An 18623-nucleotide genomic window follows, 5' to 3' on the forward strand; every position below is an offset into this window, starting at 1 on the left:
CATGTTTCTAAAGGACTGTAACAGAACTTTTTGAGTTTATTGTCTGGATGAAATGCTCGCACCTCATGAAGATGGATTACTGGGCTGAACACGCTAACAACAAGTGGCTATTTGGACATAAATTACGGACTTTACGGAACAAATCAGTCATTTATTGTCGAACTGGGATTCCTGGGAGTGTCTTCGGATGAAGATCATCAAAGGTAAGTGAATATTTATGGTGTTGTTTCTAACTTTGTTGATTCCAAAATGGCGGCTATTACTCTGGCTGTTTTGGGTTCTGAGCGCCATTCTCAGATTATTCTTTTTCAGTAAAGTTAAAAAAAAATCTGACACAGCGGTTGCATTAAGGAGAAGTCTATCTTTTAATTCTGTGAATAACACTAGTATCTTTTATCAATGTTTATTATGAGTATTTCTGCTAAAATCACCAGATGTTTTGGAATCAAAACATTACTGCACGTAAGGCGCCAATGTAAACTGAGATTTTTGGATATAAATATGCACATTATCGAACAAAACATACATGTATTATGTAACATGATGTCCTATGAGTGTCATCTGATGAAGATCATCAAAGGTTAGTGATTAATTTTATCTTTATTTCTGCTTTTTGTGACTCCTATCTTTGGCTGGAAAAATGGCTGTGTGTTTTTGTGACTTGGCTCTGACCTAACATAATCGTTTGTTGTGCTTTAGCTGTAAAGCATTTTTTAAATCGGACATGATGGGTAGATTAACAAGATGTTTATCTTTCATTTGCTGTATTGAACTTGTTAATGTGTGAAAGTTACATATTTAAAAAAGTATATTTTTGAATTCCGCTCGCTGCCTGTTCAGCGGAATGTTGTCGAGGGGTTCCCATGTGCTAGAAAGGTTAAACAAATCAAAATATATTTTACATTTGAGATTCTTCAAATAGCCACCCTTTGCCTTGATGACAGCTTTGCACACTCTTGGCATTCTCTCAACCAGCTTCACCTGGAATGCTTTTCCAACAGTCTTGAAGGAGTTTCCCACATATGCTGAGCACTTGTTGGCTGCTTTTCCTTCACTCTGTGGTCCAACTCATCCCAACCATCTCAATTTGGTTGAGGTCAGGAGATTGTGGAGGCCAGGTCATCTGATGCAGCACTCCATCAGTCCTTCTTGGTAAAGTAGCCCTTACACAGCCTAGAGGTGTTATGGGTCATTGTCCTGTTGAAAAACAAATGATAGTTCCACTAAGCCCAAACCAGATGTGATGGCGTATCGCTATCGCTGTGGAATGCTGTGGTAGCCATGCTGGTTAAGTGTGCATTGAATTCTAAATAAAATCACAGACATGCGGAGATCATCCGTTCACCCACACCGCGTCTCACAAAGACACAGCGGTTGGAACCAAAAATCTCCAATTTGGACTCCAGACCAATATACACATTTCCACCAGTCTAATGTCCATTGCTCGTGTTTCTTGGCCCATGCAAGTCTCTTCTTATTATTGGTGTCTTTTAGTAGTGGTTTCTTTGCAGCAATTCGACCATGGAAGCCTGATTCACACAGTCTCCTCTGAACAGTTGATGTTGAGATATGTCTGTTACTTGAACTCTGTGAAGCATTTATTTGGGGTGAAATTTCTGAGGCTGGTAACGCCAATAAACTTATCCTCAGCAGCAGAGGTAACTCTGGGTCTTCCATTCCTGTGGCGGTCCTCATGAGAGCCAGTTTCATCAAGGCGCTTGATGGTTTTTGCGACTGCACTTAAAGAAAGTTCTGGAAATGTTCTGTATTGACTGACCTTAATGTCTTAAAGTAAGGTTGGACTGTCGTTTCTCTTTGCTTATTTGAGCTGTTCTTGCCATAATATGGACTTGGCATTTTACCAAATAGGGATATCTTCTGTATACCCCCCCACCTTGTCACAACACAACTGATTGGCTCAAATGCATTAAGAAGGAAAAAAAATCCACAAATTAACTTTTAAGAAGGCACACTGTTAATTGAAATGGATTCCAGGTGACTACCCCATGAAACTGGTTGAGAGAATGCTGGACCACAGAGTGAAGGAAAAGCAGCCAACAAGTGCTCAGCATATGTGGGAACTCCTTCAAGACTGTTGGAAAAGCATTCCAGGTGAAGCTGGTTGAGAGAATGCCAAGAGTGTGCAAAGCTGTCATCGAGGCAAAGGGTGGCTATTTGAAGAATCTCAAATATAAAATATATTTTGATTTGTTTAACTCTTTTTTGGTTACTGCATGATTCCATATGTGTTTTTTCAAAGTTTTGATGTCCTCACTATTATTCTACAATGTAGAAAATTGTAAAAATAAAGAAAAACCCTTGAATCAGTAGGTGTTGTAAAACTTTTGACCGGTAGTGTATGCACACACACACTCATTAATAGCTTGCAATATGCACACAGTATGGCACACTACATGTGAGCTCCATAAGTACCTTCAATATCTTTGCTCTTACACAGTATCTATAACGTCATTTGGAGCACAGCAGGAATTTCGCCACCAGTACCAATGAAAACATGTTCTCTTCCCTCCAGGCTTTTCTCCGGCTGAGTGGGCCCTGAGGGGACGTTTATCTTCAGGCAACGCTGCAGCAGATTGCAGGGTGTTGATCTGGAGGCCTGGGAGTGACAGACAGTGGTGTCGCAGGCCACCTGGCAGACAGTGGTGTCGCAGGCCGCCTGGCAGACAGTGGTGTCGCAGGCCGTCTGGCAGACAGTGGTGTCGCAGGCCGCCTGGCAGACAGTGGTGTCGCAGGCCGCCTGGCAGACAGTAGTGTCGCAGGCCGCCTGGCAGACAGTGGTGTCGCAGGCCGCCTGGCAGACAGTGGTGTCGCAGGCCGTCTGGCAGGTAAGCAGATGGTGGGTCAACAGGGCCTGATAAGAGCCCCTCTCATACAACCCATCAATCTAGACACCAGGGCAGTGCAAATAGGTCCGGCATCCCCTCAGCCACAGCAGCACATCTGCCCTTTACTCAGTGTAGCACTGATGTAAAGCTGACCCTGCAGTCAGCCTTCCTTCTCCTCTGTTTTTTTGGGAACCCCCCGTCATTTATTTTCCTCTTCCTACACAGGCGACAAGCTGTTAATTGGAAAAAAAATTGTGGAATTCTGATTCCAGATCCAGCTGCCAAAGTTGTCTCCGTTTGTGGTACTGGTGAATCTCAGTTCATCAACAGGCTATCAATATCGCAGGGAGGAGAAAGAATAGGTTGAGATCTTGTAGTCTACCTGGAATGTGCCATCAATCTGTCTTATTTATGGTGTTTTCCCATCTGTGTTCTGAGTGGTTGTGAGAGTCTAACAGTATGAGTTCATACTGTTGGTCATGACGTGACTCAGTGATCACTGAAGGAGGCAGTAAGGCTGTAGTATCTGCAGGTTCACACAGCAGATCAGAAGTGGATCAGACCAGACGGGAGCTCCCCTGCAGGGTCAGGGTCGGGGATAATCGTGTCAAAGCGAAGCGGCTGTTCCGGTCCCGCCCTGCACCCCTGGAATCCCCAGAGAGGCCTCTGGGTAATGAGCTGTTGTGACAGGGCGGTGGGAGAGGCGGGTGTGAACCCCTATGAGAACAGGATCAGTCTGCCCTGATTGAATGCAGGGGCACATGCCAAGGGATGCCTGGCAGGGCGCAGGCCTCCTTACAAGGGAAAACAAGTTATAGGCCAGTGCAATGGACAGCAAACCCAAAGAGTGAAATGTACTGGAAGCTATGTATCTAGGATATATGCTAGTTCAGGATGTTTTGTAACCTACTGTGGGTAGAATGCCACTGTGGAATGGACGTGCCATGCCGTCATGCTGACCCAGACAATGTTCATTGTCACAGATCCCAATGCAGTGAAACGCAAGAGTGACCTCGCTGCATCATTAGTGTTCCCCTTGGTTACGTGGATGCTGGGACAGAGACCAGACTGGCCCATCTTCATTGTGCTTTACAAAGAGGAAGTACAGGGACACAGACTGTTGGCCTCACTTGTTCCCCTCCATTCATTCATTGCACTTTACCAAAAGACTTTGTCACCCTTGACTGATTTGTTGTACTTCACCAGTCATCTCTAAATTGTGTCAGGCATTTTATTTGCAACCAGCAATATTTGCTTGTAAACAGTTGAAGCCTCATATAACATTTCTTAATAGGTGGCATCACTTTCTTTTGAGAGCCTACTCTAAAACAGGAGTCAAAGCTAACTCAGCACGTTCTTTGAAATAGGCTTTTTGAGATGTGGGTGTTTACAGAGGGAATGAGAGAGGAGGATAGGCAAAAGGGGAGTGAAGGTAAGAAAAGAGCGAGAGGGAAGGAGTCTGAAGGGAAAGGAGCGCGCCTAGTCAAATGGGTTCTGCTTGACAGAAATCTTTAATTGGTAATTTAGTGCAATCATTATGTGGACCACCTGGCCTGAGGGAGGCTTCTATTCGCCTGCTTAGACGTACGAGTGCCAGGCACACCCATCACAGGCTGAGAGCACGGTACTGAACCCACAATGTACTGTACTGCCTCAACCCCAATATACTGCTCCTCCATGGGGCCTGCCCCGAGTCACCCCCTACTCCCAGGCTTATCCCGGAGCCTAGCTGGAGAACCTGAGAAGAAGTAGTAGACCAGAGAGGGGAAATGGATGTGAGTCACAGGAGGATGGGAGACAGTCATCTCTATCCATTCCAAAGTTAGCCATTCTGTAGGAACACAGCAGACATGAGTACCAAGAACCTTTAAAACCCTTTAAGCGACTTGCTTACTGAGAACAGACGGCCATGGGACAAACTGGTGCCATGGAGGGGTAAACCCAACACAATCCTTTAATCACAAGGAGTTGTTTCATTCCCTTTGAGATGAAGATGAGAAAGAACCCATGTCCCTCTGGCCTCCAGGCCAACGACTGATTACAGAAAACAGCTAAGGGGAAGTCATTTGCTTTCAAAGCAGAACGTCTCATTGGCACAAGCCAAGTTTGCCATTCTGGCACGGCCCATATCACGAGCCCTGTAAATAAGCCCCAGCTGCCAGCCAGTCAAGCGCTGGGGCATCAGATGAGACGAGACAGCCACATGGACCTAACATCAACATCCCCATGATGAGATCAGCCTCAGACACCACACACTCATGCAAAGCTAACATTTGCTTTCTTAAAAAGCTCCAGTATACCAGCTTGGAGTTTGATATGGGGTAAATGACATTCCCAGCTGTGTGTTCATAGGCACAGACAATTACCATGTTTTGACAGACATTGTATAAAGACAATGCAGCTGGTCCGATCAAGGCATTTATTTCATCAAATGAAATCAACTGTATTTATAAAGGCCTTTTCACATCATGAGATGTCGCAAAGTGCTTCTCCCTCATGTTCGGCTTGGCTTAATCCTTCTTCAAAAACATGATATTTATCTCAGTTTTTAACATAATTTGATGCTTTTTGCATCTGTTTGTAGTTTGACCGTTTTTAAAATGTTGTTCTGTCCTCCCTTCTTTACGACGCCCACAGCGGTGTGGCTGTGACCTCCCATTTAAATAGACACACATTCTCCCATAATCTCCCACTGCCGCCACTTGACATGAAATATTTACCACTGGGGGCGAGGCCAAGAGATGAAATGGTATAGTCCATACCCCATGATGAACAGGCTAAACATGTATCATATCCAGCCATGCAACAGAGATTTCATTTCCATGTGCCTCCAACTCACTGGCACGGTGCCTTGAACTTAGCAGTCCTCTCCGGGCCAGATAGATAGATACTGTATGTCTGCATTGGGATGCATTCCTGCTCGCAGTCAGGCCCAGTCAGCCCCCATTAGCCACACTGCTGTCTAGCTAATAGATTCCATCACACTGTTTGTACCCGGCATTAAGCTAAATCAACACAGAGCGAATCAGAACCTGTCAAAGGATGGCAACGTCTCTGTCTAATCACCATGAGAGAGGCTGCAGTGGCAGAGAGAGAGAGCAGCCTGGAACCTTGGCACGGACTACAGCACATGTTCAGCTCTGTCTGTGTTGTTCTGAACAAGTCGCCCCATCACTGGGTTTGAATGTTGGTCATTAACAAGTGTTCAATGTTTGATCACTGCTAATAAAAAGTACTAGGCACATGCTTTGGTCTTAAATGGGCAGATTCAATAGTTCTCCATGGGACTGGAAGGGATGATCTCATGTAGGGTGATTTGGAACAGGGCCTTCTTCTCCTCCTTCTCATCTTATTTGATTAATCTGATGCTCAGGAATAACATTCCTATGAGAGAGAGATAGTAGAGTCAGAGGGAGGTTGCTCCCTCAGTATGGGGCGGGCCTGCTGGTGTGGTCGGGGTTGAGGAAGGAGGGGCAGAGGGCTGACATCATCATGCTGTGACATCATGCTGTGACCTCGGTGGCCTGGGGAGGTAGTGGCTCCAGGGCCAGAGGCCAGGGCTCCTGTGGGTGTGTCTGTGATTTATGTTGGCCCCGGGGAACTCTGTTCCTGCTCCCTGGGAAGCAACCCGGAGTGGGAGAGTCACTTGGAGGGAAGACTTCCTGGAATGACAGATAGGGAGACGACCGGAGCCATGCTTTATGGAATTGAATAAGCCATGGAACACACTGGTACAGATGGCCACTTAGAAATAAAATGACTATGGGTGGCCAGCTACTCCATTTAAAGTCAGAAACCGCCATGCCACTCTCGCACCAGGTCATAGGGTCACACTCAGGGCAGAGGCAGTCACACTTTTTCTTCTAAAGTACCTCAGATCAGTTTTCACATGAACCTTTCACTTAAAGTGATCCACAATGCAGAAAACCCCAACAAACAGTCTGAATGACACTGATCTACCTATCATTGTTCTGATCTACTGTATCTACAAGTAGCTGGATTCACTTTATTGGGTACGTTTCCCAATATACTGTACTTTGAAAGCAAATTAGCTGTCAATCAACTCCATACCCCACATTGGCCTTGCCTCATCCAATCAGGTGTCATCTTGCAGTCTAGGGGGACAAGCAGCTCTAATTGCTTACATCTCCTCTCCTGTCAGAGGACACACTTCAACATTTCAGCCATAAGCCTGAAATTTAAATAAGGTCTGGCGCTGTTTTCTCTCAATTCAATTCAATTCAATTCAATTCAAGGGGCTTTATTGGCATGGGAAACATATGTTAAGTTAAGTTAATGTTAAGCAAGTGAAGTAGATAATATGCAAAAGTGAAATAAACAATAAAAATTAACAGTAAACATTACACTCACAGAAGTTCCAAAAGAATAAAGACATTACAAATGTCATATCATGTATTTATACAGTGTTGTAACGATGTACAAACGGTTAAAGTACAAAAGGGAAAATAAATAAGCATACACTGGTTGACCTTTTCTTGTGGTCTCTCTCTCTCTCTCTCTCTCTCTCTCTCTCTCTCTCTCTCTCTCTGCCTCAGCCTCATATGAACCAGAGAGAGAGGAGAGATGGACATATGAACCAGAGAGAGAGAGGAGAGACGTAAATATGAACCAGAGAGAGAGAGGAGAGATGGACATATGAGCCAGAGAGAGAGAGGAGAGATGGACATATGAACCAGAGAGAGAGAGGAGAGATGGACATACGAACCAGAGAGAGAGAGGAGAGATGGACACATGAACCAGAGAGAGAGAGGAGAGATGGACATATGAACCAGAGAGAGAGAGGAGAGATGGACATATGAACCAGAGAGAGAGAGGAGAGATGGACATATGAACCAGAGAGAGAGAGGAGAGATGGACATATGAACCAGAGAGAGAGAGGAGAGATGGACATACGAACCAGAGAGAGAGAGGAGAGATGGACATATGAACCAGAGACAGAGAGGAGAGATGGACATATGAACCAGAGAGAGAGAGGAGAGATGGACATATGAACCAGACAGAGAGAGGAGAGATGGACATATGAACCAGAGAGAGAGAGGAGAGATGGACATACAAACCAGAGAGAGAGAGGAGAGATGGACATATGAACCAGAGAGAGAGAGGAGAGATGGACATACGAACCAGAGAGAGAGAGAGGAAAGATGGACATACGAACCAGAGAGAGAGAGAGGAGAGATGGACACGAACCAGAGAGAGAGAGGAGAGATGGACACATGAACCAGAGAGAGAGAGGAGAGGTGGACACATGAACCAGAGAGAGAGAGGAGAGATGGACATATGAACCAGAGAGAGAGAGGAGAGATGGACACATGAACCAGAGAGAGAGAGGAGAGATGGACATATGAACCAGAGAGAGAGAGGAGAGATGGACATATGAACCAGAGAGAGAGAGGAGAGATAGACATATGAACCAGAGAGAGAGGAGAGATGGACATACGAACCAGAGAGAAAGAGGAGAGATGGACATACGAACCAGAGAGAGAGAGGAGAGATGGACATATGAACCAGAGAGAGAGAGAGGAGAGATGGACATACAAACCAGAGAGAGAGAGGAGAGATGGACATATGAACCAGAGAGAGAGAGGAGAGATGGACATATGAACCAGAGAGAGAGGAGAGATGGACATACGAACCAGAGAGAGAGAGGAGAGATGGACATATGAACCAGAGACAGAGAGGAGAGATGGACATATGAACCAGAGAGAGAGAGGAGAGATGGACATATGAACCAGACAGAGAGAGGAGAGATGGACATATGAACCAGAGAGAGAGAGGAGAGATGGACATACAAACCAGAGAGAGAGAGGAGAGATGGACATATGAACCAGAGAGAGAGAGGAGAGATGGACATACGAACCAGAGAGAGAGAGAGGAGAGATGGACATACGAACCAGAGAGAGAGAGAGGAGAGATGGACATATGAACCAGAGAGAGAGAGGAGAGATGGACATATGAACCAGAGAGAGAGGAGAGATGGACACATGAACCAGAGAGAGAGAGGAGAGATGGACATATGAACCAGAGAGAGAGAGGAGAGATGGACATACGAACCAAAGAGAGAGAGGAGAGATGGACACATGAACCAGAGAGAGAGAGGAGAGATGGACATATGAACCAGAGAGAGAGAGGAGAGATAGACATTTGAACCAGAGAGAGAGGAGAGATGGACATACGAACCAGAGAGAAAGAGGAGAGATGGACATACGAACCAGAGAGAGAGAGGAGAGATGGACATATGAACCAGAGAGAGAGAGGAGAGATGGACATACAAACCAGAGAGAGAGAGGAGAGATGGACATATGAACCAGAGAGAGAGAGGAGAGATGGACATATGAACCAGAGAGAGAGGAGAGATGGACATACGAACCAGAGAGAGAGAGGAGAGATGTACATATGAACCAGAGAGAGAGAGGAGAGATGGACATATGAACCAGAGAGAGAGAGAGGAGAGATGGACACATGAACCAGAGAGAGAGAGGAGAGATGGACATATGAACCAGAGAGAGAGAGGAGAGATGGACATATGAACCAGAGAGAGAGAGGAGAGATGGACATATGAACCAGAGAGAGAGAGGAGAGATGGACATACGAACCAAAGAGAGAGAGGAGAGATGGACACATGAACCAGAGAGAGAGAGGAGAGATGGACATATGAACCAGAGAGAGAGGAGAGATGGACACATGAACCAGAGAGAGAGAGGAGAGATGGACATATGAACCAGAGAGAGAGAGGAGAGATGGACATATGAACCAGAGAGAGAGAGGAGAGATGGACATATGAACCAGAGAGATAGAGGAGAGATGGACATATGAACCAGAGAGAGAGAGGAGAGATGGACATATGAACCAGAGAGAGAGAGGAGAGATGGACATACGAACCAAAGAGAGAGAGGAGAGATGGACACATGAACCAGAGAGAGAGAGGAGAGATGGACATATGAACCAGAGAGAGAGAGGAGAGATGGACATATGAACCAGAGAGAGAGGAGAGATGGACACATGAACCAGAGAGAGAGAGGAGAGATGGACATATGAACCAGAGAGAGAGAGGAGAGATGGACATATGAACCAGAGAGAGAGAGGAGAGATGGACATATGAACCAGAGAGAGAGAGGAGAGATGGACATACGAACCAGAAAGAGAGAGGAGAGATGGACATATGAACCAGAGAGAGAGAGAGGAGAGATGGACATACAAACCAGAGAGAGAGAGGAGAGATGGACATATGAACCAGAGAGAGAGAGGAGAGATGGACATACGAACCAGAGAGAGAGAGGAGAGATGGACATATGAGCCAGAGAGAGAGAGGAGAGATGGACATATGAACCAGAGAGAGAGAGGAGAGATGGACATATGAACCAGAGAGAGAGAGGAGAGATGGACATATGAACCAGAGAGAGAGAGGAGAGATGGACATATGAACCAGAGAGAGAGAGGAGATATAGACATATGAACCAGAGAGAGAGAGGAGAGATGGACATATGAACCAGAGAGAGAGAGGAGAGATGGACATATGAACCAGAGAGAGAGAGGAGAGATGGACATATGAACCAGAGAGAGAGAGGAGAGATGGACATACGAACCAGAGAGAGAGAGGAGAGATTGACATATGAACCAGAGAGAGAGAGGAGAGATGGACACATGAACCAGAGAGAGAGAGGAGAGATGGACATATGAAAAAGAGAGAGAGAGGAGAGATGGACATATGAACCAGAGAGAGAGAGGAGAGATGGACACATGAACCAGAGAGAGAGAGGAGAGATGGACATACGAACCAGAGAGAGAGAGGAGAGATGGACATACGAACCAGAGAGAGAGAGGAGAGATGGACATATGAACCAGAGAGAGAGAGGAGAGATGGACATACGAACCAGAGAGAGAGAGGAGAGATGGACATACGAACCAGAGAGACAGAGGAGAGATGGACATACGAACCAGAGAGAGAGGAGAGATGGACATACGAACCAGAGAGAGAGAGAGGAGAGATGGACATACGAACCAGAGAGAGAGAGGAGAGATGGACATATGAACCAGAGAGAGAGAGAGGAGAGATGGACATATGAACCAGAGAGAGAGAGGAGAGATGGACATATGAACCAGAGAGAGAGAGGAGAGATGGACATACAAACCAGAGAGAGAGAGAGGAGAGATGGACATATGAACCAGAGAGAGAGAGGAGAGATGGACATATGAACCAGAGAGAGAGAGGAGAGATGGACATATGAACCAGAGAGAGAGAGAGGAGAGATGGACACATGAACCAGAGAGAGAGAGGAGAGATGGACATATGAACCAGAGAGAGAGAGGAGAGATGGACATATGAACCAGAGAGAGAGAGGAGAGATGGACATATGAACCAGAGAGAGAGAGGAGAGATGGACATACGAACCAAAGAGAGAGAGGAGAGATGGACACATGAACCAGAGAGAGAGAGGAGAGATGGACATATGAACCAGAGAGAGAGAGGAGAGATGGACATATGAACCAGAGAGAGAGGAGAGATATGAACCAGAGAGAGAGGAGAGATGGACATATGAACCAGAGAGAGAGAGGAGAGATGGACATATGAACCAGAGAGAGAGAGGAGAGATGGACATATGAACCAGAGAGATAGAGGAGAGATGGACATATGAACCAGAGAGAGAGAGGAGAGATGGACATATGAACCAGAGAGAGAGAGGAGAGATGGACATACGAACCAGAGAGAGAGAGAGAGATGGATACAAACCAGAGAGAGAGAGGAGAGATGGACATACGAACCAGAGAGAGAGAGGAGAGATGGAACCAGAGAGAGAGAGGAGAGATGGACATATGAACCAGAGAGAGAGAGGAGAGATGGACATATGAGAACATAGAGAGAGAGAGGAGAGATGGACATATGAACCAGAGAGAGAGAGGAGAGATGGACATATGAACCAGAGAGAGAGAGGAGAGATGGACATATGAACCAGAGAGAGAGAGGAGAGATGGACATACGAACCAGAGAGAGAGAGGAGAGATGGACATATGAACCAGAGAGAGAGAGGAGAGATGGACATACAGAGAGAGAGAGGAGAGAACCAGAGAGAGAGAGGAGAGATGGACATACGAACCAGAGAGACAGAGGAGAGATGGACATACGAACCAGAGAGAGAGAGGAGAGATGGACATACGAACCAGAGAGAGAGAGAGGAGAGATGGACATACGAACCAGAGAGAGAGAGGAGAGATGGACATATGGACATATGAACCAGAGAGAGAGAGGAGAGAGACATACAAACCAGAGAGAGAGAGGAGAGATGGACATATGAACCAGAGAGAGAGAGGAGAGATGGACATACGAACCAGAGAGAGAGGAGAGAACCAGAGAGAGAGAGAGGAGAGAGATGGACATGGACATATGAACCAGAGAGAGAGAGGAGAGATGGACATATGAACCAGAGAGAGAGAGAGGAGAGATGGACATATGAACCAGAGAGAGAGAGGAGAGATGGACATATGAACCAGAGAGAGAGAGGAGAGATGGACATATGAACCAGAGAGAGAGAGGAGAGAGATGGACCATGAACCAGAGAGAGAGAGGAGAGATGGACATATGAACCAGAGAGAGAGAGGAGAGATGGACATATGAACCAGAGAGAGAGAGGAGAGATGGACATATGAACCAGAGAGAGAGAGGAGAGATGGACATACGAACCAAAGAGAGAGAGGAGAGATGGACACATGAACCAGAGAGAGAGAGGAGAGATGGACATATGAACCAGAGAGAGAGAGGAGAGATGGACATATGAACCAGAGAGAGAGGAGAGATGGACACATGAACCAGAGAGAGAGAGGAGAGATGGACATATGAACCAGAGAGAGAGAGGAGAGATGGACATATGAACCAGAGAGAGAGAGGAGAGATGGACATATGAACCAGAGAGATAGAGGAGAGATGGACATATGAACCAGAGAGAGAGAGGAGAGATGGACATATGAACCAGAGAGAGAGAGGAGAGATGGACATACGAACCAAAGAGAGAGAGGAGAGATGGACATACAAACCAGAGAGAGAGAGGAGAGATGGACATATGAACCAGAGAGAGAGAGGAGAGATGGACATACATATGAACCAGAGAGAGAGAGGAGAGATGGACATATGAACCAGAGAGAGAGAGGAGAGATGGACATATGAACCATATGAGAGAGAGAGGAGAGATGGACATATGAACCAGAGAGAGAGAGGAGAGATGGACATATGAACCAGAGAGAGAGAGGAGAGATGGACATATGAACCAGAGAGAGAGAGGAGAGATGGACATATGAACCAGAGAGAGAGAGGAGAGATGGACATATGAACCAGAGAGATAGAGGAGAGATGGACATATGAACCAGAGAGAGAGAGGAGAGATGGACATATGAACCAGAGAGAGAGAGGAGAGATGGACATACGAACCAAAGAGAGAGAGGAGAGATGGACACATGAACCAGAGAGAGAGAGGAGAGATGGACATATGAACCAGAGAGAGAGAGGAGAGATGGACATATGAACCAGAGAGAGAGGAGAGATGGACACATGAACCAGAGAGAGAGAGGAGAGATGGACATATGAACCAGAGAGAGAGAGGAGAGATGGACATATGAACCAGAGAGAGAGAGGAGAGATGGACATATGAACCAGAGAGAGAGAGGAGAGATGGACATACGAACCAGAAAGAGAGAGGAGAGATGGACATATGAACCAGAGAGAGAGAGGAGAGATGGACATACAAACCAGAGAGAGAGAGGAGAGATGGACATATGAACCAGAGAGAGAGAGGAGAGATGGACATACGAACCAGAGAGAGAGAGGAGAGATGGACATATGAGCCAGAGAGAGAGAGGAGAGATGGACATATGAACCAGAGAGAGAGAGGAGAGATGGACATATGAACCAGAGAGAGAGAGGAGAGATGGACATATGAACCAGAGAGAGAGAGGAGAGATGGACATATGAACCAGAGAGAGAGAGGAGATATGGACATATGAACCAGAGAGAGAGAGGAGAGATGGACATATGAACCAGAGAGAGAGAGGAGAGATGGACATATGAACCAGAGAGAGAGAGGAGAGATGGACATATGAACCAGAGAGAGAGAGGAGAGATGGACATACGAACCAGAGAGAGAGAGGAGAGATTGACATATGAACCAGAGAGAGAGAGGAGAGATGGACACATGAACCAGAGAGAGAGAGGAGAGATGGACATATGAAAAAGAGAGAGAGAGGAGAGATGGACATATGAACCAGAGAGAGAGAGGAGAGATGGACACATGAACCAGAGAGAGAGAGGAGAGATGGACATACGAACCAGAGAGAGAGAGGAGAGATGGACATACGAACCAGAGAGAGAGAGGAGAGATGGACATATGAACCAGAGAGAGAGAGGAGAGATGGACATACGAACCAGAGAGAGAGAGGAGAGATGGACATACGAACCAGAGAGACAGAGGAGAGATGGACATACGAACCAGAGAGAGAGAGGAGAGATGGACATACGAACCAGAGAGAGAGAGAGGAGAGATGGACATACGAACCAGAGAGAGAGAGGAGAGATGGACATATGAACCAGAGAGAGAGAGAGGAGAGATGGACATATGAACCAGAGAGAGAGAGGAGAGATGGACATATGAACCAGAGAGAGAGAGGAGAGATGGACATACAAACCAGAGAGAGAGAGAGGAGAGATGGACATATGAACCAGAGAGAGAGAGGAGAGATGGACATATGAACCAGAGAGAGAGAGGAGAGATGGACATATGAACCAGAGAGAGAGAGAGGAGAGATGGACACATGAACCAGAGAGAGAGAGGAGAGATGGACATATGAACCAGAGAGAGAGAGGAGAGATGGACATATGAACCAGAGAGAGAGAGGAGAGATGGACATATGAACCAGAGAGAGAGAGGAGAGATGGACATACGAACCAAAGAGAGAGAGGAGAGATGGACACATGAACCAGAGAGAGAGAGGAGAGATGGACATATGAACCAGAGAGAGAGAGGAGAGATGGACATATGAACCAGAGAGAGAGGAGAGATGGACACATGAACCAGAGAGAGAGAGGAGAGATGGACATATGAACCAGAGAGAGAGAGGAGAGATGGACATATGAACCAGAGAGAGAGAGGAGAGATGGACATATGAACCAGAGAGATAGAGGAGAGATGGACATATGAACCAGAGAGAGAGAGGAGAGATGGACATATGAACCAGAGAGAGAGAGGAGAGATGGACATACGAACCAAAGAGAGAGAGGAGAGATGGACACATGAACCAGAGAGAGAGAGGAGAGATGGACATATGAACCAGAGAGAGAGAGGAGAGATGGGAACCAGAGAGAGAGGAGAGATGGACACATGAACCAGAGAGAGAGAGGAGAGATGGACATATGAACCAGAGAGAGAGAGGAGAGATGGACATATGAACCAGAGAGAGAGAGGAGAGATGGACATATGAACCAGAGAGAGAGAGGAGAGATGGACATATGAACCAGAGAGAGAGAGGAGAGATGGACATATGAACCAGAGAGAGAGAGGAGAGATGGACATATGAACCAGAGAGAGAGAGGAGAGATGGACATATGAACCAGAGAGAGAGGAGAGATGGACATATGAACCAGAGAGAGAGAGGAGAGATGGACATATGAACCAGAGAGAGAGAGGAGAGATGGACATACAAACCAGAGAGAGAGAGGAGAGATGGACATATGAACCAGAGAGAGAGAGGAGAGATGGACACATGAACCAGAGAGAGAGAGGAGAGATGGACATATGAGCCAGAGAGAGAGAGGAGAGATGGACATATGAACCAGAGAGAGAGAGGAGAGATGGACATATGAACCAGAGAGAGAGAGGAGAGATGGACATATGAACCAGAGAGAGAGAGGAGATATGGACATATGAACCAGAGAGAGAGAGGAGAGATGGACATATGAACCAGAGAGAGAGAGGAGAGATGGACATATGAACCAGAGAGAGAGAGGAGAGATGGACATATGAACCAGAGAGAGAGAGGAGAGATGGACATACGAACCAGAGAGAGAGAGGAGAGATTGACATATGAACCAGAGAGAGAGAGGAGAGATGGACACATGAACCAGAGAGAGAGAGGAGAGATGGACATATGAAAAAGAGAGAGAGAGGAGAGATGGACATATGAACCAGAGAGAGAGAGGAGAGATGGACACATGAACCAGAGAGAGAGAGGAGAGATGGACATACGAACCAGAGAGAGAGAGGAGAGATGGACATACGAACCAGAGAGAGAGAGGAGAGATGGACATATGAACCAGAGAGAGAGAGGAGAGATGGACATACGAACCAGAGAGAGAGAGGAGAGATGGACATACGAACCAGAGAGAGAGAGGAGAGATGGACATACGAACCAGAGAGAGAGAGGAGAGATGGACATACGAACCAGAGAGAGAGAGAGGAGAGATGGACATACGAACCAGAGAGAGAGAGGAGAGATGGACATATGAACCAGAGAGAGAGAGGAGAGATGGACATATGAACCAGAGAGAGAGAGGAGAGATGGACATATGAACCAGAGAGAGAGGGGAGAGATGGACATACAAACCAGAGAGAGAGAGAGGAGAGATGGACATACAAACCAGAGAGAGAGAGGAGAGATGGACACATGAACCAGAGAGAGAGAGGAGAGATGGACACATGAACCAGAGAGACAGAGGAGAGATGGACATATGAACCAGAGAGAGAGAGGAGAGATGGACATATGAACCAGAGAGAGAGAGGAGAGATGGACATATGAACCAGAGAGAGAGAGGAGAGATGGACATACTAACCAGAGAGAGAGAGGAGAGATGGACATATGAGCCAGAGAGAGAGAGGAGAGGTGGACATATGAACAAGAGAGAGAGAGGAGAGATGGACATACGAACCAGAGAGAGAGAGGAGAGATGGACCAGGATCTTATTTTATCTGGAGTTCATTACTCACTGAAATGTGCAGCATGTGGGTTTATAGTGCATTCGATCCTAAAGGGCTGAACGGGGCTGGTGCTGGGGCTTCCACAGTGTCACTGTCATTACCTCCATTACGTCAACTTCCCTCCCAAAAACACACACCCGTTGGTTTCCCCACCGCACTGCGGCTTCCTCCACTCCATATAACAATAATAATACTTTATCTGCCTAAAACAACAGAGTAGTCTGGCAGTGTCTTGGATTGATGTCTTTCACTGAATCAGTCAGAGAGTTCAGTGATTCCCTCCCATTGGATAGAGGGAGAACTATAGGAGAATAACGTGGGAATGGTGTGGAGATCACAGTCAGGACTGAAGCCAAGATAGGCAACAGAGAACGAGACATCCTGGCACTTGGATCTGAGCAGAGGAGACATTAAAAGGTTCCGGGAAACAGTAGGTCTGGATTTAGCATTCCTTAATGGAACCACATTCTAAGCGACATAGTTCTCAGTGTCTACAAAATATGTTGTTAAGAGGCTCCTGTTGCGGTGACACTTGTTTTCAATGGCCTGTATGTTTTACAAACAATAATAAACTGACGGGTGTTGCGTGAGTCACACCCAAAAACAAGCTGGGCATTATGACCTCAGCATCACAAGCTCGGAGAGGTGAGACACAAGCCTCTCTCATTGAGGTAAATGACTAGTTTCCAGATACTTGTCATCAAGCCATCAACTGACCTGGCTGGGAGCAGTCCAAGACAGATGTACGGGATGACAAAATGATTACTCTTCATTAGCGCGTGTCCACTTGTTTAAGTTACTACATAGTACACAAAGTATAATGAAGCCAGCTAAAGCGGGTTCTGGCCATATTTGTATACAGGGAACCATAAGACTGGAAAGGAATGCCAAGTAATTCCCTATAAAGTCCTTCAAAGTATGCACCAATCAGCATGGGACATACAGTATGTGGCTTCATCTTTCCCTCTTTTGTCTTTCATTCTCTCATCTCCAGCAACTCTGCGTGTGACCCGGGACCAGGGCCCAAGCTGCCCCGAAACAACTACACAATGAGAGAATGGAGGGATAGTTCTGTTTCTCCCCACTTCAAAGGACGGAGGAGAGGAAAACATCTGTGAGTCAAACGAGATGCTGGTGTGGGAGAGAGAAAGAAAGAGATAGAGAGAGACAGAGAGAGTGAGAGAGAGAAAGAGAGAGAGAATAAGATAGAGAAAGAAAGAAAGAGATAGAGAGAGTGAGAGAGAGATTCTGGCACAGAGAGAAGAGAAAAATAGATGTTTGTCTATGATGAATGGACCTTAGATGAGATGATGTCTGCTTGTGATTAGAGCTCCGGCAGACAGACACTTCACAGGGAAGGGGCTATGACAGCACCCTGTGACAGGCTATTGACATCTACCGCAGCCAGGCCTCTTCCTGATAGGATTAACAGGGAAGAGCAGGGTGGGGACCGTCCCTCCTAACCACCAAACAACCCTCGTGGGGAGCTTCAGTAGGGCCTGGAGGCCCTTCGGTGGGGGTCATCAGGGGCCCGGAGCGCTCCTCTATTTAAAACATAATGAAGAAACGCTGCCAACAACTTGACTGAGAGTCTGCTGCCTCCACACACAGAAAGAGGGGAAGAACCACCCAACAGGCACACGGCTGCTTCTCAAATCACAGCAGCAGCACAGGCAGCTCTGGTCAGGAACCATGGCTGTCCATTTCTCTTCTGTTAGCTATAGTAGAGGCAGAGCTGGCCTCTCTCTCTGCCTGATGGCAGGCTGGGTGGCACTCCTGCCAGTCATGCTAAATGTGTTTTCAT

General features: G+C 46.5%; 1 protein-coding gene across 1 annotated transcript in view; it reads right to left on the minus strand.

The window, feature by feature from the left end:
* Positions 1-18623, minus strand: part of LOC139384042 (latent-transforming growth factor beta-binding protein 2-like) — a 146276-nt gene that overhangs the window by 44907 nt on the left and 82746 nt on the right. The gene's annotated exons all lie outside the window — the stretch shown is intronic.

This window comes from Oncorhynchus clarkii, chromosome 25 (genome assembly GCF_045791955.1).
Source record: "Oncorhynchus clarkii lewisi isolate Uvic-CL-2024 chromosome 25, UVic_Ocla_1.0, whole genome shotgun sequence".
Classification (NCBI taxonomy): Eukaryota; Metazoa; Chordata; class Actinopteri; order Salmoniformes; family Salmonidae; genus Oncorhynchus; species Oncorhynchus clarkii.